Here is a 23,467-nt window from a genome sequence, read left to right as displayed (position 1 = left end):
TAAATAAAAAATAAATCTTTAAAAAAAATTCTGTTGAATTAAAAAACATGTTGGAATATGGAACTAAGTCAAGGAAATATTTTTGGATCAAAATGCAATGTGTATATAAATGTGCTTTGTATACAAGCTCATTTTTAACATTCTTACTGTTAATAGTCTTTAACAATGACAAACCAAAGCATCCTGTATTTTGATAAGTTACTTAGAATTAAAGTTATCTGTAATTACTAGTTACTCTTGTCCCATAATGAACTAATTAATTACTAAGACAAATTGGTTTCTCTTTCTCCCTGTTCCTTAGTCTGTCTTCTATATTTCATACTGTAGTCAACATGCATTGTCCCAAGTCTCATGTCTTGATGACCACATTTTTGTTCTTCCTGTCTCCAGTCTTTTTTATACTAATGGTTCTTGTCAAATCAATCTTCATAAAATTGCTTGATCCAAGGAATTGAATACTTCTATTCAATAAACCAAAAGAATACCACTGCTATTGAAGCAAGTCTTACCTTAGAGTCCTGCCATCCAGAGACATTATAATATATACTAAATAACTTCTGTGTTCCAACATGAATTCCACTTTAAGTAGAAATTGATTTATTATTCTCTTCATTGTTCATGTGTGTGATTAGGAAAGAACAGGAAGTAAATTTTAATTTCTTTTTTTTTAGAGGAAGACTACAACCCTTACTACTTATTTTTCCTTTTTTCTTTCCAGCAAACATTTAAATGTCTTCTAAATACTCAAAATGAATTTTCCATTTGCATGTATCTTTGACTCTTCCCCTTAATCAAATATAATGTTTAACTGAATGTGAAAAAAAAAAGTCCCGGTTACTAAAAAACTTAAACATATTCTTCTTATAAGGTTATAAGGATTCCTCTATTCCATAGTATATATAATTTTCCTTAATTTAATTAAGCCAACTCTAGGAAATCTGGTGTACTTGGAAAATAAAAACATTCAAGCATCTCGAAGTTACTATCATGTAGCCATCCACTTTTTACTTTCTCACCCTACTCTTCTGTGTTTATCTCTTCAGCTTAGAAATACTGTCTATAATTTTACTGACCCAGTGGATTATCTCTTGGATTTTCAGGTTTTGATATCTCTGTGGACTGTTCAGTGATCTTTATTGTTTGATTTTGATGGTGATTATTGCCTTGATTTACTCATCACTCAAGCTTCAAAAACACCAATTTCTGGAGGCTTATATTGTAATTTCTTATAAAACATAACTGAGTGCGTGAATTTTTGAATAAAGATCTGTAAGACAAGGCAAAGATCCCTAAGAAATGCTCCTAAAGATTGAACGTACCTAGTGGTGCTCAAAGAATAGTGAGAAGGAGACTGAGATGGCTGAAGTAGAATGAACAAGGGTGGATGGAAATAATAGGAGAGATTGTTATGGTAATGGAGAGCCAGGTCAGACAGGGTCTCATAGCTACTTTCTTTTTTACCCTGAGGGAAATATAATGCCATGAGAGTGTTTAAAGAAAATAACCTAAAAAAAAAAAAAAAAGAAGAAGAAGAAGATAAAGACACAATTCCATATATGAGTTACACATTAAAATTCTGGCAGCTGTGTCAAGGAGGATCAGTGAGCTAAAACATAAGTTTGGGTAAATAAATGGCTACTGCAATAATGTCGTCAAGAAACCCAAGTTTTTTAGACCATGTGAGGACAGTATGCAGAGTGAAAATGGTCAGTTCAGATACATTTTGTAGGGTCTTGTCATCTAGTTTTACTAGATTTACACTAGATCTGGAGAAATAAAGAAAAAGAGGAAGAAAGATGACAAGTATATTTTGGCCTAAGCAACTGGCACTGTGTGGTTGGCATTAGCTGAGATACTAGGACTCTAGTACGAGTTGGATTGGACGATTGGAATATGAAGAGCTCAATGTTGATATGTGGTTTGTATTAGGTATTGAGGTAGGTTAAATATAATACCTAGAGTTTAGGGGGAAGGATTTGTTTAAACAGTAAGGTCACAGTGATTGGAGAAATTATGGGTACATTGTCACGGATGACCTAAAGTACTGATGTGGTAGAAACTTGTAGGATTTAAATCTTGGTGGGGTTAAAAATATTATTACAGCCAAAATACTGGAGAACATTTACTAGAAACCTACAGTATGGTGGTCAGTAAGTGTGATGTTTGAAATTGAAATTTTGGAGAGCAAGTTGTTACTTGTATGCCAACACTAAATGCATGCCCTTAGAAGTTAGTCATTAGATAGGACAAAGTTGGATCTTTAGTAAATATTAAATAATTGTTTTTCTTAAGGTATTTTTTTTTATTTTTTATTTTTTATTTTTTAATTTTTTTTTCTTAAGGTATTTTTAATAGCAAAATTGGGAAAGTGCATTGCTCATCAGTAGGAGATTGCTAAGAAAAAGACAAACATGTTATTTTGAATATTACTAAAACAATATAAATAATGATGCAGGAAAATATCTGTTGGAAAATGACCATGGAAAATTTGATAAATAGTAAAGACAGTTTACAAAACAGCATGTATTACCATTTTTTAGAAGATTAATTACATCAATTGAATATGTTTATTGATTTTGCAAAATATGTTTGGTAGGCTTTTCAAAAGTGAGTCATCAGTGGTTATATCTTTAATTTTTAGGAGCACATACATTTTTGAAAAAAACAGTACAATATCTTTGAAAACATTTAATATTCAGATGAATACTGAACACATTTAAAAATAATGAAGTATTCTTTTTTAAAATTATTAGTTTGATTATTTTCTTTCCTTCAAGTAGAAGGATTTTTTCTTTTTTATGTAGAATCTCATCATTTAACCTTTTTTAACATTACTAATTATCTAAATCTAATGATTGTTTCTACTTGGACATGGGCAAACTTTACTTCAAGGTACCTCTCTAATTTGTCTCCAGAATGCAAATTTTGATGATTTTATTGTATCATTTAACTGAGATATAGATATTCTATTGTCCCACTGTTGTGTATACTATGAAAATTGATATAACAGTGTTGTCAATCATTAATAATGGATTTTATTTTTCCTTCTCCTCACAGCCACTGGAGCTGACCCTTTCTCCCAGTCTTTAGAACACAGCTTTATTTTATTCTGTATTTGTTCAATAGGAAAAATTCAGTTGCATAGCTTTATTATGCTGTATTATTTCTTTATGCTTTAAACTGATCCTAAGCTAGTGACAAAACTTTAAATAAAAGCCTATAATTAAAGTAATGCTGAAATATGAAGAGAAATATATTTGTGTATCTCTGCACATGATTAAATGCTACTGCTTAATCATGATTAATAAACATATGATAGAGCAAGAAAATGTAAATTTTTTTCCTCTGCTCAGAACTGAGAGAATTAGATTGTAAAGCAGGATTTATTGATGATTCATGGAAATCAATTTCTTTAAAAGGCATTTTAAGGACATAAACAAGCATTGTGGTTACCCAGGGCAAAATTAAGCACAAAAACATATTGCCTCTGAGGCAGAACAAAATCGTTTCTTGCAGGGAACAATATTGCATAGTCACAGCATGAGCCTTGCATTCTATTTCATGGAAGAGACTGAGGAAAGGAAAACATATTAATAACAAGCTTCTGTCCATGATCACGAAATCTAAAATTCTTGGCTTGGACATGTGTTGGAGTAAGAAAACTATGGTTACTGTATATAATTTGAAAGTTAATTAGTATCATGTTTCAATTACTTGTTTCTGAATCATTTATTTTCCTTAAAAATAATTAATAATATTATGATTAAGTACTTGGACTGTTTTTTTCATCTCCCCTTGTTAAGTTGGCATAGAGAAAATTTTGTTATTTTACTTTATAAGTCATAAAGGAAACAAGCATTTAGTTTTAAGCATTTTCATGATGCTATTTGGGGTAGTTGATGGCTTCATGGCACAATCTAGTAACATTTTTGTAATACCAAATAATTTTTTGCTCTTCATTTTTCCTTAAACGTATATACCTATTATACCTTCCTTCCCTCTCCTGTCTACTGTATCTGTATTACTTTAACTCAGAATAAGGGTTTGAGTTAGTAGTTTCTCTTCAATCAAGCAGAAATGATATCATATGGCTGAACTGGTGCATGAGCGATTTGGACCACACCTCAGCTGCTGGAGTGAACTACCCTGGAGTATTTAGTCATCCAACAACATAATCAGTCCTGGGTCTGAAAAGCAGCCCACTTTCCAATATGGGATTTTTACTTTGCTGCACATTTCATTATTGTGTCACCTGGATTCCCTTACTGTTTTTCTTTTTCTTTCTTTCTTTCTTTCTTTCTTTTATTTTTTTAATTCTTTTATTTATTTATTTATTTTGCTAGTTCCTTAAAAGCAGTCTTTCCTGCTCTCAGATAATGAAAAAAGCAAAGGAATAGCAATATCCAGAAAAAAAAAAAAAAAAACAGCTGAATACACATAATCATCATGAAACTTCACACTGTGATATATTATCTCTGATGCAGTAGAGCAGATGTACTATATTTAGTTTTAATATCTAGGAAACAGCATGGATTCAAAATTGTGCATTCGTCAGTCCCCATAGGAAACTATTTCATTTTCCATAATTTTCTCTTTTCATAGATACCAAGGATGTATTTTCTTTTTTTACTTCACTTTTTTTTTTTTTTTTGGCTATGATTTTCGATAGATGCTGGAAAGATTCCATTGTAACCTTTCTGAAACTCTGGACTCATCTGTCATTTTTTGTTTTGTAAAACCTGTTTAAAGTTTCAGAAATGTAATTTTGTTTGAAATCTTTCTGGGTAAAATTTTACCTTGGTATTATGCGGAATTACCATTCAGATTTTAAACTACTTTCATTTATGCTGGTGCATTTGATCAAATGGATAAGTAATTTCTCTTAATATCCCTGAAGAGGGATCTCTGTGTGGCTCAGGGGTTTGGTGCCTGCCTTGGGCCCAGGGCATGATCCTGGAGTCCCGGAATCGAGTTACGCGTCGGGCTCCCTGTGAGGAGCCTGCTTCTCTCTCTGCCTCTCTGTGTTTCTCATGAATAAATAAATAAAATCTTTAAAAAAATATATCCCTGAAGATTTCTATGCTCATTATGGTTAGTTGCTGCAGCAGCAACTTTTTGGAAGAACCAATCTTCTGTAGCTTTCCCGATATTCAACTCATTTAGAAAAGTACATGGCATGACCCTAGCAGATGTTTTGAGCGTTAGACTACTGTGATGTTGTGTCCCTCTGCCACCTTTTTTTCATGAACAAATGAATTTATTCATGAACTGACATGTTTAGTTCCAGTACCTGTGTAATAACACTTTCTCATATAATAATAAGACCATATTGCTAGATATGCAGATAAAGTTGATGCTAGATTTCCTTTTAATTTTATACTTTCAAAGTATTCATACTCATAATTATTAAAAATGTGGTATATAGGACAGCCTAGGTGGCTCAGCGTTTTAGCACCACCTTCAGCCCAAGGCCTAATCCTGGAGACCCAGGATGGAGGCCCACATTAGGCTCCCTGCATGGAGCCTGCTTCTCCCTCTGCCTTTCTCTCTGCCTTTCTCTCTCTCTTTGTGTCTCTCATTAATAAATAAATAAAATCTTTTAAAAAATGTTATATATGAAATAAGAGGATCTCTAATACTAACAAACTATCCTGAAAGAATAGATTTTGAAACTCTTAAATTCCAGTATTGATAATAGGTATAAAATTCAAGCAGACATTTTCATCATGTAAAACAATATTTCAGCACTAGAATAAGCTATAATTTTGATTTTAATCTATCCATTGATCAGAATTGTATCAAAACCATAGAAAATATAGGGAAATATGCAAATATTTTCTATTGAAATAATATAAAAGGATTTGATTCCTTGGCACTCTCATTAAAGATTCATATTTGTGAAACTTTGTCATTCTCCATTTTATATACTTTGCACAATAGGCAGCACAAATAGACACTCATGTGTGGAAGCAAATGAAAAATTAATCACTGAAGTCTAAATCTCCATTATGTAAAAAGTATTAGCTGCCAATACTTTAAGTCAGCTTAAAGTATATTTAAGCTTCGTGGTGTTTTTTAAAGTTAGGAGCTGCCAAAAGTTGGAAGGTAGAAGGATTTTGTGAAAATGTGGAGATGCTAATGATCTCATTTTACCAAGTGGTTCCTAAAACAATATACAATATTATAGGTGGACATAAAGGAAAATATGAGTATATTATTTAATTTCATAAAATATTTCAAAGAGATGTCTGTACTCCCATGTTTGTTGCAGCATTATTCACAATAACCAAGATATGGAAATAACCTAAATGTTTGTCTACGGGTGAATACTTGTAGAAACAGAGAATGAGTGGCTGTTACCAGGGCCTGGGCTGGAGACAATTTGAGAGATGTTGGTTAAAAGGTACAAACTTGCAGTTAGAAAATGAATAAGTTATGGAGGCCTAATACATAGCATTGACATTACAGTTAACAAAAATGTATTGTATATTTGAAAGTTGCTAAGAGACTAGATCTTAAATGTTCTCACCACAAAGAGGAAATAATAATGTGACATGATGAAGGTTAGCTAACACTATGATAGCAATCATATTGCATATGTAAATGCATCAAATCAATACATCATACATGTTAAACTTACACAGTTATATGCCAACTTTAAAAGAAATTGAATTGTATATATTTTATTCATTCTGATATGGATTACATTTTTAAATGAAATAGATTTTTTATTAATAAATATATTATAAAAACAAAAAAATCAGAAATATATATAGAAAAATCTGACTAGAAGAGAAATACAGATCTTTTATTTACCTATCGTCTCTCTCTCTCTCTATATATATATATATACACACACACTCTTTCTCTCTCTCTCTATATATATATGTATACACACACACACACACACACATATATATATATATTTAAGATTTTATTTATTTATTCATGAGAGACAGAGAGGCAGGCTCTTTGCAGGGAGTCCGATGTGGGACTTGATCCCTGGACTCCAGGATCAAGCCCTTAGCCGAAGGCAGAGGCTCAACCACTGAGCCACCCAGGTGTCCCACATATATAATGTTTATTGATAATTTAACACATTGAAAGTTTAGGAAATCTTGAAATGTCTTATTCTGATATTTAAAAGATGAAAGTTGTCATTTTTAAGGAATTGACAGTAGTGTTAAAATATAAAATGTATCTTAATTTTTCATTATATTAGTTGCTACTTAACTTTCATGTATCAAAAATTTAATTTATATTGGCACTTTTACTTTGTAATTAAATTATTTTAATCAATGAAGAATGGATTACAATTTTTCGCTTATAATTAATAATTTTAAGGATATTGCTACTTATTTTTTAATATTAATGTTTTGAAATATTCTGTATTGAAAAGTTGTGTGTACTTCAATGAGATATTTATTAAGCTAAGTAACTATTACTCATGATGTATTTGAAGAACAGATTTTGAGCCACTGAATTATCTAGAATGTAACAGATAAGGAATGCCTTATATATTTAGTAAATACATTGATTAAATTATAAAGCCTCCTAATATTTTTTATTTGTCCGAAACTTTAAGTTTGATACTCTCTCTTTTACATAGTTACAATACGTAGACAGGGGAAGGGGAGGCAAAGCGAGAATGTTTTGATGATACTAAATCATTATTGAAAAGTATGTATCAGCTGAAATTAATTTGTAACAACTGAAAATTTGAACATCTGTTTGGGGTTTTTTGGCTTCTATTTACACATAAATTAAATTATAAATATAATTAATGATAGACACCTAATTGACCTGGACTTTAAACCCCTCCCCTCCTTTTTATTGTTATAACATGGATGAATGTCAAAACATGCTGAGTGCAAGAATCCAGACATAAAATAGTATTTATAGAATTATTTCATTTATAAGAAATTCTAGGAAAGATAAGTCCTATCCATAGTGAAACACACACACACACACACACACACACACACAAAACCACACAAATATGAATGGCTACCTGGAGATGGAGGTGTGGAGAGTTTGATTGTGATGACACTCAAGGAACTTTTGGAGATAAGGGAATGTTCTGTATTTTAATGTGGTAGTTACACAGGTGTATGAATTTGTCAATGCTTGTTGAAATGTACATCTAAAATGGTTGCATTTTGGGATGCCTGGGTGGCTCAGCGGTTTAGTGCCTGTCTTTGGCCCAGGGCGTGATCCTAGAGACCCAGGTTTAAGTCCCACATCGAGCTCCCTGCATGGAGCCTCCCTCTGCCTATGTCTCTGCCTCTTTCTCTCTTTGTGTCTCTCATGATTAAATAAAATATTGAAATAATGCATTTCAATTAATGTAAATACACCTCAGTCAACTTATTCTAAAATAAATAGGGAGAACTAGCAATTAGTTTCATTTTTAGCTTTGACCACACATGGTATATTTAAGTCAGCTTAAAGTATATTTAAGCTTCGTGGTGTTTTTTAAAGTTAGGAGGATATAATATTTGAGAAAATTATGGATTATATATATATTTGTATATATATATTAACCTGGAGAGGGGATCTGTAATTTCCATAACCTCTATTAAGATCAAAACATGCATTTTGTTAATTTTTTTAGGATTTATCATAGAGTCTGTTAAATCATTTTCAAAGGTTTTCATTTAATCTATGTAGTTTATTACCAGTATTCAAAATTGGGGACTGCTGTCTATCATTTTATTTGGATAATCATTTGATATATGGTACTTGTTTTTCTTGTTGTTGTTGTTTTTAAATACTGTCTTGATCTAGTTTTGAGGCTCTGGCTGGAAATCAGCATTGCTGATTTCTCATATCCATTTGAAATATCTCCTTAAAATCCCCACCAGTCAAAAATTTGTGATCAGTCTATCACTCTCAATACTAGACACACATTTAGAACACAATCCCAGAAATATGAACATGTCAACGTTTGGGGAAAAACGTTTTAACTTTGGATATCATTCATGAATTCAATTCAATATTCTCTATTTATTTCCTTATAGCCCTTTATGAGAACAAAATGAAAATAGTGACTGTAGGGATTGTGATAAACAATTTGGAAGTAATATCAATAAGATTGTACACCAATCTGATATATTTGGTAACAGAGAAGGAGGATTGAAAAATGCTTCCAGAGTCCTAGAAATTGGTATGGATGATAAAGGTATACATTTAGATCAGCAACTGAGGGAAAGCAAATCTAAGCATGCTGAATTTATTCTTTCTGTGCATATATGTAGAGAGAATGTATAGCCTTTTCCTAAAATCCTAAAGTCTCCAAAGGAAACCCCTACTTCATCAATCAAAATATAATTCAATTAATTTTCAGCATTTTTACTAATCTACAAACTTTTTTTACATTCATACTAGTTCTATTAACTTTCCTAACTGTAAAAGATACTCCATTTTTAGTCTTCTTTTTTTACTTTTCTAAAAAAGATTTTATTCATTTATTTGCGAGAGAGAGAGAGAATGAGAGACTGCACAAGCAGTGAGTGGGAAGGGGCAGAGGGAGAAGCAGGTTCCCCACTGAGCAGGGAGCCCCACGTGGAGTTCAATCCCAGGACACCAGGACCATGACCTGAGCCAAGGCCAGATGCTTCACCAACAAGGCCACCAAGGCGTCCCTCACCATTTTACAATCTCTTATACCATAATTTGTACATATTTTCCTCTATCAGTAAGCTTACTGATTAAATCACACATTTAATCAGCAAAGACTTCCTTATCAGGAACTGTATGCAGATAACAGGGCTAAATTCTAGGAGTAGTACAAAGATGAATAAGGCAAAGAAGACTCAGACTTCCAGGAGGAGTTCATGGCCTCATCCAAGAAGTAGGGAAGAAAATCTATCATTATAATGGTGTATACCTGCTATAGTGCTCAAGTGTGTATTGTGCATTCCTGCTTCTGCCTATCAAACAAAACAAATGACCTAATGCCTAAGATCTAATGTCTTCTTTATTCCCTCTTCTGATTACTCACCTCACAGTGGTTTTTCCCATGTCTAAATATAAGCATTATTATCTGTATCTGTTAGAAATTTTAAATTGAAATTATTATTGAGAGAATTGTAAATTCACATACAGTAGTAAGAAATAATGCAAGGAAATCCCTCATTCATTTTGTCCCCCCAATGATAGCATTGTGCAAACTTAAAATAGCTCAACCAGAATATTGGAATTGATGTAATCCACCAATCATTCAAATTCTCCAGATTTACTTGTATTCACATATGTATGTGTGTGTGTGTGTGTAATAAATTCTGTACAATTTCACCTGTATAGATTTAGGTAGCCCTTTGTCAGTCAAGATACTGAACAGATCCAAGACAACAATGATCTTTGAGTTGCATTTTTATATCTACCCCTCTCACACCTTCCTGCCCTTGGTCCCTAACCACTGGCAAGCGCTAAACTGTCCTCTATTTCTGAAATGTTTTTCTTTCAAAAAGGTTGCATAAATGGGATCATACAGTATGTAAACTTCTGGGATTGGCATTTTTAAACTCAGCATAAGTCCCTGGAGATTAATGTATGTGAGTATGTGTAATAATAGTTCATTTTGTTGTTGCTGCTGACAAGTATTACATGGTTTACTTGTACCAATTTATTTAACCATCCATCTGTTGAGGTCCATCTAAACTGAGCATTTTCAGGTTTTGGCTTCTACAAATAAAGTTGCTGTAGGTTTTTCTTTGAACATCTTATTATTTCTCTGAGATAAGTGCTAATGTGTATTTGCCGGATAATATAGTAATTGTAGGTTAAGCTTTATGAGGAAATACTATTTTCCTTTGTGGTTGCACTGTTTTACATTCCTACAAACAATGCATGAGTGATGTAGTTTCTCTTCATCCTGATTTTGGTGTTGCCACCATTTTATATGTAGCCACTATTTTAGCCATATTTAAATCTTATATTTCTTGCATAGGTGGAATAATTACAAATAACTTCAGTGGTTAATTCTGACTTTTTGGACACTAAGGGTATCACTTAGATCCTCCAGTGATAGACTATTGCCTCAATTGTTGGGGCAGTGTAGGCAGGCAGCCAGAAACCTTCAGCCTTCTTAGGGATAGCCTTAGTTGCAAAGATTGCATAAGGTAACATCCTTCCTGAAGACAGACCACATTTAATGACAGACTAATTAGGGAGGTTAAAGATGTGCCCATCATGGCCCAACTTGGGACAACCAAAGGATAATGCTAGTTCCAGTGCTCGCTCTGGAATTAGCTAAGGGTGTTATCTCCTCAGCTTCTCTCCACCCTCTCCTATTTTCTTTTCCTCCCTTGAACAAGTTTTGATTTGAAGTGTGCTCCTTAACATTTTGTGTGTTAAAGGCCATCTCTGATTCTACTTCTCAGGGAACTCAACCTACAATACTAATATGATTTAATTTTTTATTTTCCAACGTACTTTACATTCTATTATGAACTCCTGAAAATTGATAAATGTTAGAAATCACTACTTGCTTTCTATCTCTTCTGCTTATTAACTCCTGTCTCTCAGTTTCAGACATGTCCTCTGATATTTTTCTTCATGATGCTGGCTTCTTGTTGAGGTTTTGCCGATTGAGGCCTCTAAAGGGACAGTGGTATGCTGGAGAAGGAAGAAACACGTTCCTTTCCCTTTGCCTACTCCTCCATCAGTGCCATCAACACAGTTGATTCCAGTCACCTTCTCTACCAGAATCAGCCCCAACACACTCCTCAGACGTACCCGTGCCAAGCACAACTTCCCCCTCCTCAGTAGTCTGAATCTCAGTAGGAATGCTCTTTCAAATTGTAGAGTTTTAATAATTTCAAACCGTTCTCTATGTTCTCCAGTGCTAGGTGTGATAGCAGCTTCCTGTAATTACTACATGATCCCTCAGTATTTCCATTGGGACCTTTTGGTTCTTAAATAGCAGCTCACCAAATTGTAATATTATATCCGTCTGTGCATGCTTCCTGAGATCCTGAATCAGATGCCATCAATTTTGTATAAAAGAAGCTAATAAAATACATGAGTTAAAAAAACATCTTTAATTTTCATAAGAATGTAAAATGTTTAGGACGAATAAAAAATGTAAAAGACACACCCATCAAAACACCAGGTTATTTTTTTTCATTAATCTGAATATTTCCTAACAATTTCATATTTTGATTTGGTCATATGAATAGAAGCTTTTCAATACAGGTAGAACTTTTTCTGAAGTTTTCATTTTAATTCCAGCTAGTTAACATGCAATATTACATTAGTTTCAGGTGTACAATATAGTTATTCAGCAGTTCCACTCATCACCCAGAGCTCATCAGGATAAGTGCACTCCTTAACCCCCATCTTTTTAACCCATCACTCCGCTCACCTCTCCTTTAGTGATCATAAGTTTGTCTCTATAATTGAGAGTCTGTTTCTTGATTTGTCTCTCTCTCATTTTTTTCCCTTTGCTTGTTGTTTCTTAAATTCCGCATGTAAATGAAACTATGTGGTGTTTGTCCTTCTCTAGTTTACGTCACTTAACATGATACTCTTAACGCTTCCATAATTTGGGTATTGTAAAAATGCAGTAAATATAGGGGTGCCATGTATCTTTTCAAATTAGTATTTTGGTTTTCTTTCTGTAAATACCTGGTAGTGGAATTACTGGATCATATGGTAGTTCTTTTTTTAATTTTTTGAGGGACCTCCACACTGTTTTACCACAGTGGCTGTATCAGTTTGCATTCCCACCAAAAGTGCAAGAGGGTTCCTTTTTCATTACATCCTCACTAAGGCTTTTTTTTTGTCTTTTTGATTTTAGACAGTCTAACAGGTATAAAGAGATAACTCATTGTGGGTTTTTTTTATTATTTTGGTTTCAAGTTTTTATTTAAATTCCAGTTAACATACAGTGCAATATTATTTTAGGTGTAGAATTTAGTGATTCAAGTAATTGGAACTTCTTCCTGACATGCCCCTCTCCCGGTTTCGTGGAGTTTCCTCACTCGCACCTCAAATGAAGAAACCGGGGCTGCCTCCTGGCCCCAAGCCGGAGGGGATATCGACCCCTCAGCATTTGCCAAAGGGAGAAGAAGAACAGCAAGAAGCAATAGAACATATTGATGAAGTACAAAATGAAATAGACAGACTTAATGAACAAGCCAGTGAGATTTTGAAAGTAGAACAGAAATATAACAAACTCTGCCAACCATTTTTTCAGAAGAGGCCGGAATTGATCGCCAAAATCCCCAATTTTGGGGTAACAACATTTGTCAACCATCCACAAGTGTCTGCACTGCTGGGGGAGAAGGATGAAGAGGCGCTGCATTATTTGACAAGAGTCGAAGTGACAGAATTTGAAGATATTAAATCAGGTTACAGAATAGATTTTTATTTTGATGAAAACCCTTACTTCAAAAATAAAGAATTTCATCTGAATGAGAGTGGTGATCCATCTTCAAAGTCCACTGAAATCAAATGGAAATCTGGAAAGGATTTGATATAACGTTCAAGTCAAACGCAGAATAAAGCCAGCAGGAAGAAGCAGCACGAGGAACCAGAGAGCTTCTTTCCTGGTTTACTGACCATTCTGATGCAGGTGCAGATGAGTTAGGAGAGGTCATCAAAGATGATATTTGGCCAAATCCCTTACAGTGATACTTGGTTCCTGATATGGATGATGAAGAAGGAGAAGGAGAAGAAGGAGATGATGATGATGATGAAGGATTGGAAGATATTGAAGAAGATGAGGATGTAGGTGGAGAAGATGACGATGATGATGAGGGGGAGGAAGGAGAGGAGGATGAAGGAGAAGATGACTAATGGAACACTGATGGATTCCAACCTTGCTTTTTTTAATTTTCTCCAGTCCCTGGGAGCAAGTTGTGCCTCTTTTTTCCCCCCTCCTCTTGTGCTCATTTGCCCTTTTTGGAAGTCTCTTTTTTCTCCCTTTATACCATTGTTCTCAACTTATTTTGAGGGGAAAAACCTTGAGCAGAATACAGCGGGAAAAGAATCTCTACCCCTTTCTGTTCCAAATTCATTTTTATTACTTCCTGTCTCAACAAAAACTTTATGGAATCAACACCACCATGCTCTGTGCGAAAAAAGAAAACTTCTGCTCTCTTAGCTCTGCTGGAAGCTGGAGGATGCTAGGTCCCTGTTTAGTAGTGCATAGAATTCTAGCTTTTTTCCTCCTTTCTCTGTATATTGGGCTCAGAGATTACACTGTGTCTCTATGTGAATATGGACAGTTAGCATTTACCAACATGTACCTGTCTACTTTCTCTTGTTTAAAAAAAGAAAAAAAAATTTTAAAAAATGAGGCTATAGAAGGTCAGCAAAGGGTGGGTTTGAGATGTTTGGGTGGGTTAAGTGGGCATTTTGACAACATGGCTTCTCCTTTGGCATGTTTAATTGTGTTTAATGGACATCCTTGCAGTTTAAGATGACACTTTTAAAATAAAACTCTCCTAATGATGACTTGAGCCCTGCCACTCGATGGGAGAATCAGCAGAACCTGTAGGATCTTATTTGGAATTGACATTCTCTATTGTAATTTTGTTCCTGTTTATTTTTTTTATTTTTTATTTTTTTATTTATGATAGTTAAAGAGAGAGAGAGAGAGAGAGGCAGAGACATAGGCAGAGGGAGAAGCAGGCTCCATGCACCGGGAGCCCGACTTGGGATTCGATCCCGGGTCTCCAGGATCGCGCCCTGGGCCAAAGGCAGGCGCCGAACCACTGCGCCACCCAGGGATCCCTGTTCCTGTTTATTTTTAAATTTTCTTTTTGTTTCACTGGAAAGATGCTCAGTTTTAAACGTTAAAAGTTAAAAGTGTACAAGTTGCTTTGCTACAATAAAACTAAATGTGTACACACAAAAAAAGAATTTAGTGATTCATCACTTATATACAACATTCAGTGCTTATCATGGGTGGCCTCATTATTTATCTATAAAATTGCTAGGCTGGGTGTAAACTAGACTCTAAATTTTTGCCTTTTTTAATCCTGATATTCTGATGCATTTTATTCTGAGTATTTTTAAGGTATTTATTACCCAAAATAATATTAACAATTATTCAATAGTACTGTTTTTTACATGTCAGGAGGCCCCATGTTTATCTAAGTACACTTTTAATCTTATTCTTTGCTGATATTATATTTCAAGCCCTGAAATATAAGGAACCTATTCATGGAAAAAAAATATGTATCACCCATTTAATTCATTGCCCTGCCCTCCTTCCCCCTAGCAACCCTCAAATTGTTCTCTATAGTTAAAAGTTTGTTTTATGGTTTGCCTTTTTCTCTTTTTTTCTCCCTATGTTCATCTGTTTTGTTTCTCAAATTCCACATATGACTGAAACCATATGATATTTGTCTTCCTTTGACTGACTTATTTAGTTTAGCATTATACTCTCTAACTCCATCCACATTGTTTCAAATGGCAAAATTTAATTCTTTTTTATGGCTAAGTAATGTTCCATTGTATGTATATACCACTTCTTTATCCATTCATCAGTCAATGGACATTTGGGCTCTTTCCATAATTTGACTATTCTTGATAATCCTGCTATAAACATTGGGATGCATATATCCCTTTGAATCAGTATTTTTGTATCCTTAGGTTAGATACCTGGTAATGCAGTCATTGGTTGGTAGGGTAGTTCTGTTTTTAACGTTTTGAGGAACCTCCATAGTATTTTCCAGAGTGGCTGCACCCATTTGCATTTCTACCAACAGTGCACAAGTGTTCTTTTTTCTCTATATTCTCACCAACTATTTTGGCCATCCTGACCAATGTGAGGTGATATCTCATTGTGGTTTTAATTTGTATTTCCCTGATGGTAAGTGATGATAAGCATCTTTTCATGTATGTGTTGGCTATCTGCAGGTCTTCTTTGGAGAAATATCTGTTCATGTCTTCTGCCCATCTTTTATTAGGATTATTCATTTTTGGGGTGTTGAATTTTTGAAGTTCTTTCTGTAATGTGGATACTAGCCTTTATTGGATATATCATTTACAAATATCTTCTCCATTCCATAGGTTACCTTTTGGTTTTGTTTATCGTTTCCTTCGCTGTGCAGAGACTCTTTATTTTTATGTATTCCCAACAGTTTAGTTTTGCTCCCCTGTCCCCCTGTACTCAGGAGACCTATCTAGGAAAAATTTGCTATGGCATGTGTCTAATAAGTTACTGCTTGTGTTCTCTTCTTGAATTCTTATGGTTTCAAGTCTCACATTTAGGTCGTCAGTCATTTTGAATTTATTTTTGTGTATGGTGTAAGGAAGTGGACCAGATTCATTCTTCTGTGTGTTGCTGCCCAGTTTTTGTAACACCGTTTGTTGAAGAGCTTGTCTTTTTCAATTGAGTATTCTTTCCTGCTTTCTCAAAGATTAATTGACCATATAATTATGGATTTATTTATAGATTTTCTATATTTATAGAAATATATTTATTTATAAATTTTCTAGATTTGTCACATTGATTTGTAAATCCACTTTTGTGCTGGTTCTGAACTGTTTTGATTACTACAGCTTTGTAATGTAAATTTAAGTCCAGTATTGTGATGGCTTCAGCTTTGCTTTGCTTTTTTAAGGTTGCTTTGACTATTCCAGATCTTTCACGGTTCCATACAAATTTTAGGATTGTTTGTTCTAGCTCTGTGAAGATTACTGTTGATATTTTGATAGGGATTGTGTTAAACGAGTAGATTGCTTTGGATAGTATAGACATTATAACAATGTTCATTCTTCCAATCCATCAAGATGGAATATGTGTGTCATCTTTGATTATTTTAGCAGTGTTTTATCGTTTTCAAGTAGAGGTTTTTCATCTCTGGTTAGATTTATTCCTAGATATCTTATTATTTTGGGTGCAATTGTAAATACGTTATTTCTTAATTTCAGTTTCTTCATTATTGGTGTTTATAAATGCAACAGATTTCTTCAAATTGATTTTGTATTCTGCCACTTCACTGAATTTGTTTATCAGTGCTAACAGTTTTTTTGTGGAGTCCATCAAGTTTTCTATATCAGTTTTCTATATATAGTATCATGTTATCTGCAAATAGTGAAAGTTTTACTTCTTCCTTACTGATTTGGATACCTTTTACTTCGTTTAGGACTAGGACTAGGACTTCCAGCACTATGTTGAATAAAAGTGGTGAGAGTGGGCATCTTTGTCTTGTTCCTGACCTTAGGGTAAGAGCTCTCTGTATGATGTTAGCTGTGACTTATATGGCATTTATTATGTCAAGTTATGTTCCCTCTAAACCTACTTCATTGAGGATTTTTTTTTAAAATCATGAATGGATATTGTACTTCGTCAAATGCTTTTTTCTTCTTTGTCTATTGAAATAATCGTATAGTTCTTAGACCTTTCTCTTATTGCTATGATGTATCACATTGATTTGATTTGTGAATATTGAACCACCTTTGCCACCCGAAATATATCCCACTTGATTGTGGTGAATGATCTTTTTAATGTTTTTTTGAATTCCATTTGCTAGTATTTTGTTGAGAATTTTTGCATCTCTGGTCATTAGGGATATTGCTCTGATGATAAATGATGATAAGCATCTTTTCATGTATATATATGTCTTTATTTGATTTTGATATCAGAGTAATACTGGTCTCATAGGATGAATTTGGACATTTTCCTTCCTTTTTTATTTTTTGGAATAGTTTAACAAGAATAAGTATAATGTTGGTAAACATTCACGTGTGAAGTCATATCGTCCTGGACTTTTGTTTGTTGGGAGATTTTTGATTAATGACTCAATTTCTTTTCTGGTTACTGGTCTATTCAAGTTTTGTTTTTTCCTGTTTTCAATTTAGTAGTTTATATGTTTCCAGAAATTTATCTATTTCTTCTTGGTGTCCAATTTGTTGGCATATAGTTTTCATAATATTCTCTTATGATTGTTTTGTAAGTAGCAGACTTTTTGATTGACTCAATTATCCATTTATATGATGACCGTATGTGCCTGTGTCCTTGAGCATACACAGAATGTTTTTTAAAAGACTTCAGTACAAGAGGCTAAGCAAATGATGTTTTAATTCTGTAAGGTCTTGATTTATTGATATTAGAAAATGATATATTTTGGTGAACTGAGCTTTCAAAATCTATGATTAAAAACTCAGAAATAAGTACATGTTCTGTATATAAGTATAAAATTATTTTCTGGTACAACCATATTTTAGTGAAATAACTTACAAATTTCCTGAATGAGAATAATTTCCTATAAAAACAGGCCTTAAATATATATTTTTTAAATTGGGAGGTTGCAGGAAAAGAGTCTGTTACTTGATCCATTTCATTCAGATGTGTGCATGTAATTACTATCATCACCTTCTAAGTAATCTTCTCTTTCTAACCAAAGGTGATATATTGTTTTTTTCAATCAACCCTATGAAGGTTATAAAATTATTAAGTGTCTGAGTTTGCTATTACAAAATGTACTTTAGAAAATTTGAACCATTGTTGTACCATTTTATCAATTTTGTGTGTTATGAGAGTCATTTGAGATTAATGTACATTTCTCTATGAAAATTATTTCAAAATATTTTCCTGAAGAATTATAATTGATTAGTGTTATGTGGATTTTAAAATAAGCTTCTTCTTTTTAAAAATAATGCAAGATAAGATATTCATTTCACTCAGAGTACAAAATTTAACTAATTATTAAATCTATGCTTTAAATGTATCTAAAAATAAGAGGAAATGTTATTATAAATGGAAAATAGATTACAAAAATAGAGTGGAATAGAGAACCAAGAGACTTCTCTAGGAACATTATGTAATTTGCTTTTCTTACTTATGTTATGCAATGTAAATATTCTTCAAAATACAATCTAAGGAATACTCTAACAATCTGTAATAAAAGAAATGAGGATGATATTATACTTCAATCATGTATGCTATACATGTATGCTATACATTGCTGCTATAGTTAAACTTTCAAATAATTGAATTTGTTCACATTTTTTTCTGTCTTAAAAGTTACCTACTGAGCAGAAATTTTGCAAATGCTTGTAACATTCTGACTCTCAATTAGATGTGCTATTCAAAAACTATCAAATGTCTGTAGATAGATATTTAGAGTTTTAGCCATTTGGATTAGATTAATAAATTACGTAATTTTTAGTAGCAATATTGTCATTTGTTATTGACCACTCCTCATCAAATTTGGATGAATAGAAATTTTAACTGTCAAATAGTTATAACACAGTTTTACTGTGGGTTTAATCTTCAGAATAAACTAGCTTAAGAAGGAAAAATTAAGACATTTTGTGTACTTCTATCTTCATAAAGTTTTTTTCTACAACTACTCCTTTAATAGACCAGTGCAAGGTTTAAGTGTACACAGCCTAGTTTCACACTGCTGCATTTTCTCTTTGTAATCTACGTTATTTTCTTGAAAATAAGATACTATTCAAGTCTACTTAATTTTCTTATAGGTCGGCTATCTATGTATGGAAAGCAGACATTTTGAAGAAAGTAAAAATTAGTGTCTGATTAAAATGTGATTTGGTAATTGGATTTTTTTGAAATGAGCACAGAGGGAAGAAACCTATGCATTACAAAAACCGAGAATCAGATACCTCAGCATTGAGAGGATCATCCTAAGTACAACGATTAAGTATTTGGTAAATTGTATAACACCTTGTTAACAAGGGGCCTGAGGCAGTCATAAGTGTGAAGGCAGCTGTCCAGAGAGCCTTAAAATTGAGATCTAAACTTATTTACTCATATATATATGCACTATTCCAGGTTAGTGTAGTCTCCAGATTTTACCTTAAAGATTTTCCCCTGTATTCTTCTTTGCAGAATTATTTATATTATTAAAATCTCCCCCAATGACTTCTCATTACAATTAGAATAAAATCCAGATGTCTGACTATACCCTATTAAGACCCCTTAGGAATTGTAGTCTGTTTAACATTCTAACTTCATTTTTTTGTTTGTGTGGTACAACTTAACCCCTAGTTTAGTTGCTTCTAGCTATATGGTAAAAACTGAGGCCACACATCTTTTCTTAATTCCTGTGTCAATAGAATATCACTGTTTGCACCAGTAAAACAATTCTAAAACAATTGTAAAACAATTTATCTTAATAAATTGATAATCAGCACAGGTGGGATGCATATGAAGAATTACTTCAAGACCCTTGTTTAGCTGTATCCGATAATATAAAACTGTTATTTTACAAGTAATTTTAATACTCCCCTGACTGAAATGTTGTGCTTTAATTCACATTATCCCAATAATAAATCCAATATAAAATACCTTTCTCTTACTATCACCACTAAGATAAACACATTAATAAGATTAATGAATTCAGTTTCACGTGGGCAGCTGGATTTTATATAATTTATAGGGGCATCAACAGTCCTAGAGACCCCATCAAGATCCAGTTGAGACTTACTCAGAAGCTCTGTGGTCTGTTGGTCCCTTGAGTCTCCTGCCACAAGGGGCTAGCCATTTATGAAGATATGGTTTGTCATGGTGAAATAATTGCAGGATTGAGTCTGATCTCCAATTTCTTTTCACCACACCCTGTATTTTCTTCCCAAGAAATGAGGGTATTTCTTTTTAAGGATTCTTTGATTATGGGCAGATTTAAAATATCTCTGGTGGAATCTGCCATATATCTAATGTATTTCTCCTCTTAATTTTTTTTGTTGGGAATGTATAAAAGATAGTTCTCAGGAAGGTCAACCCTTGGTTCAGAATGTCCCTGTCTTCATGCAGACTGGAGGGTTAATGAGTAAAAATGTCCTCTTAAACTGATTTCTTACAGGAGAAACTTTGCCTTGAGTTACTTATCAAAACATTAGGAGAACATTCCACAATCTTACTTTGTTTTATCCATGAGAATCTAGTCAGAAAAATCTCTTCTCTATGCTTCTATTCACTGATAGACAACTTCAGGTTGGGGACCAGAGATAGGAATTCACAACCAGGATATTTAAATAATGCTTACCAGGGATGCCTGGGTGGTTCAGTGGTTGAGCATCTGCCTTTGGCTCAGGGCCTGATCCCAGGGTCTTGGGATCGAGTCCCACATCAGGCTCCCCAGAGGGAGCCTGCTTCTACCTCTGCCTATGTCTCTGCCTCTCTCTGTGTCTCTCATGAATAAATAAATAAAATCTTAGAAAAATAATAATGCTTACCAGACTCTCATGAATTTGTCTCAGGTTAAGTCCATACTTTTTCAAAATTTCCCAGAATTCTCTTATGTGTACTTTCATTATAATGTTTTATAACATTATAATCCTTCAAAATGGCATGAATCCACCTAGTAGTATAGTTAAGAATTACAATGGGCACTCTAGACAACTTTTTATATGAACAAAATTATCCATCTGAGAGCTCCCTAAAAACAAAGGAGACCAAAATTTCAAACATGGAATGGTTGGCATTGTTTGATTAGTATGAGGAATTTCTGAAAGAAACTCAGATATCAAAATTAAATCCTGAATAAACTCTTTGGTGAAGATATATGCCAGATATTCAAAATGATAAACTTTGTATTTTTGTAGTCCCCCTCAACTTCAACCACCAGGGCTGCCCTTTAGCAGGTTTATTGATGATTGCCAAAAACTCAAAATAATCAAGATGACTTTTACAGATGAATATCCAAACAAACCATGGTACATCCATACAATGGAATATTGCTCAAGAGTAAAATAGAATCATCTATTGATTTAAACAACAATACGTATGAATCCTACATGCATTTTGTTAAATGGAAGGAGACAGTCTCAACTAAACACATACTATAGAATCACATTTATATAAAAAACACATCAGTAGTCTTCAGGGGTTGAGGCAGAGGGTGCTGGTTGACTATAAAAGGGAAACACAGGGCAGCCCGGGTGGCTCAGTGATTTAGCGCTGCCTTCAGCCCAGGGTCTGATCCTGGAGACCCAGGGTCAAGTCCCGTGTTAGGCTCCCTCCATGGAGCCTGCTTCTCCCTCTGCTTCTCCCTCTGCTTGTGTCTCTGCTTCTCTCTCTCTCTCTCTTTCTCTGTCTCTCATGAATAAATAAATAAAAATTTTTAATAAAGGGAAACACAAGGTGTTTCACATAGGGTGAAGGCAGTAATGGTTCTATATGGTACTGAAATATGACTATATTTATCAAAACACATAGAACAGCATATCACAAAAGACAAAACCTCACTTTACACAAACTAAAGAAAAATGAAATTAATCACGTCAGGGATCCTTGGATGGAATGTTATTGTGCCAGATGACTTTAACTGTGCTAAAATGTATGAAAAAAAGTGCACTGAAGGGAGGGGGATAGGAGCTGACCTAAAAAAAGTAACTAAAAAAAATAGTGTTTGTTGGGAATTTTAAAGCTAAAGACAAACTGAACATAAATGACATATAGATTCCAAAATTGCTATCTTTTATACAATTTAGAAATGAACAATGTACAGTCTAGAATAATAGACATTTGATTTACAAAGGTATTTTATGGAAGAATATGGTGATATTAAAGATTAGCTTAAAAGATTTAACGACTTTTCTTTAGAAGGCAATTGTAAAACTAATGTTATTTATTAGGTAAACAATTTATATTAACTAAATAGACATTTTACTAATTTTTTTTCATATCTCTGATTTAAATAGTAAAATGGCCAAAGATTTGTTTTTAGAAATATTTCATTGGGAAAATAGAAAATTGTCTTATTTTTAGCATTATTTTATATGTAGGTATGTTTATAGGTATTTCCTTTGGTAATGAAAACCAAACTTTTCATCTATAAAACTTTTGTGGATTTAGCATAATAGTACTTTAGCCTTTCTTAAGTCTCATTTTCTCAGGAGCTCAAATTTTTCTTGTTTATTCAACGAACATTCATTGCGTTATTACATATTTGATTATAGGACACTACTTAAGGGTCAATGAACAAAACAGGTAACAATTCTTTTTATGGGAATTGCATTCTTGATTTTACTCTAAAACATCAATTTTATTTAAGTTATGTGATTTAGAAATATATGTATATCGAGCTTCCTGGGTGGCAGTCAGTTGATCATCAGACTTTTGGTTTCAACTTAGATCTGATCTCAGGGTCATGAGATTGAGCCCCACGCTCAGCCAAAAGTCTGTTTGGGTTTCTCTGTCCCTCTTCCCCTGCCTCTCCCCACCCATGTGCTCTTTCTCTCTCACTGAAGTAAATAAATAAATCTTTAAAAAAAAGTAGGTATTTCATAATAGCTCTTTCAAAAAAGATGCAGTGAAATAATTGCATCAGTTCATGTTGTGACCAAACATAGGAAAACAAGTTTATATAGATACATAATTATGACATATTATAGAAACAAAACCCTGTAAGTTTTCTTTTGGATTATTATAATTTGACAGTAATGACTAAATATTGCTAACATATTAAAACTTTGATTCTGGAAGCTTCATATAACCTCTTCTCTCTATACCCCTAGAATTTGTTATTATAAGCCATTTAAT

General features: G+C 33.4%; 1 pseudogene; it reads left to right on the top strand.

Moving 5' to 3' along the window:
• The first annotated feature begins 12,952 nt into the window (after nucleotides 1-12,952).
• Nucleotides 12,953-13,863, top strand: LOC112914581 (protein SET-like; annotated as a pseudogene).
• Nucleotides 13,864-23,467: the final 9,604 nt, after the last annotated feature.

The sequence above is a fragment of the Vulpes vulpes genome, chromosome 5 (genome assembly GCF_048418805.1).
Source record: "Vulpes vulpes isolate BD-2025 chromosome 5, VulVul3, whole genome shotgun sequence".
NCBI lineage: Eukaryota > Metazoa > Chordata > Mammalia > Carnivora > Canidae > Vulpes > Vulpes vulpes.
Note: the sequence above shows the minus strand (reverse complement) of the source record. Positions and strands in the feature narration are given on the sequence as shown.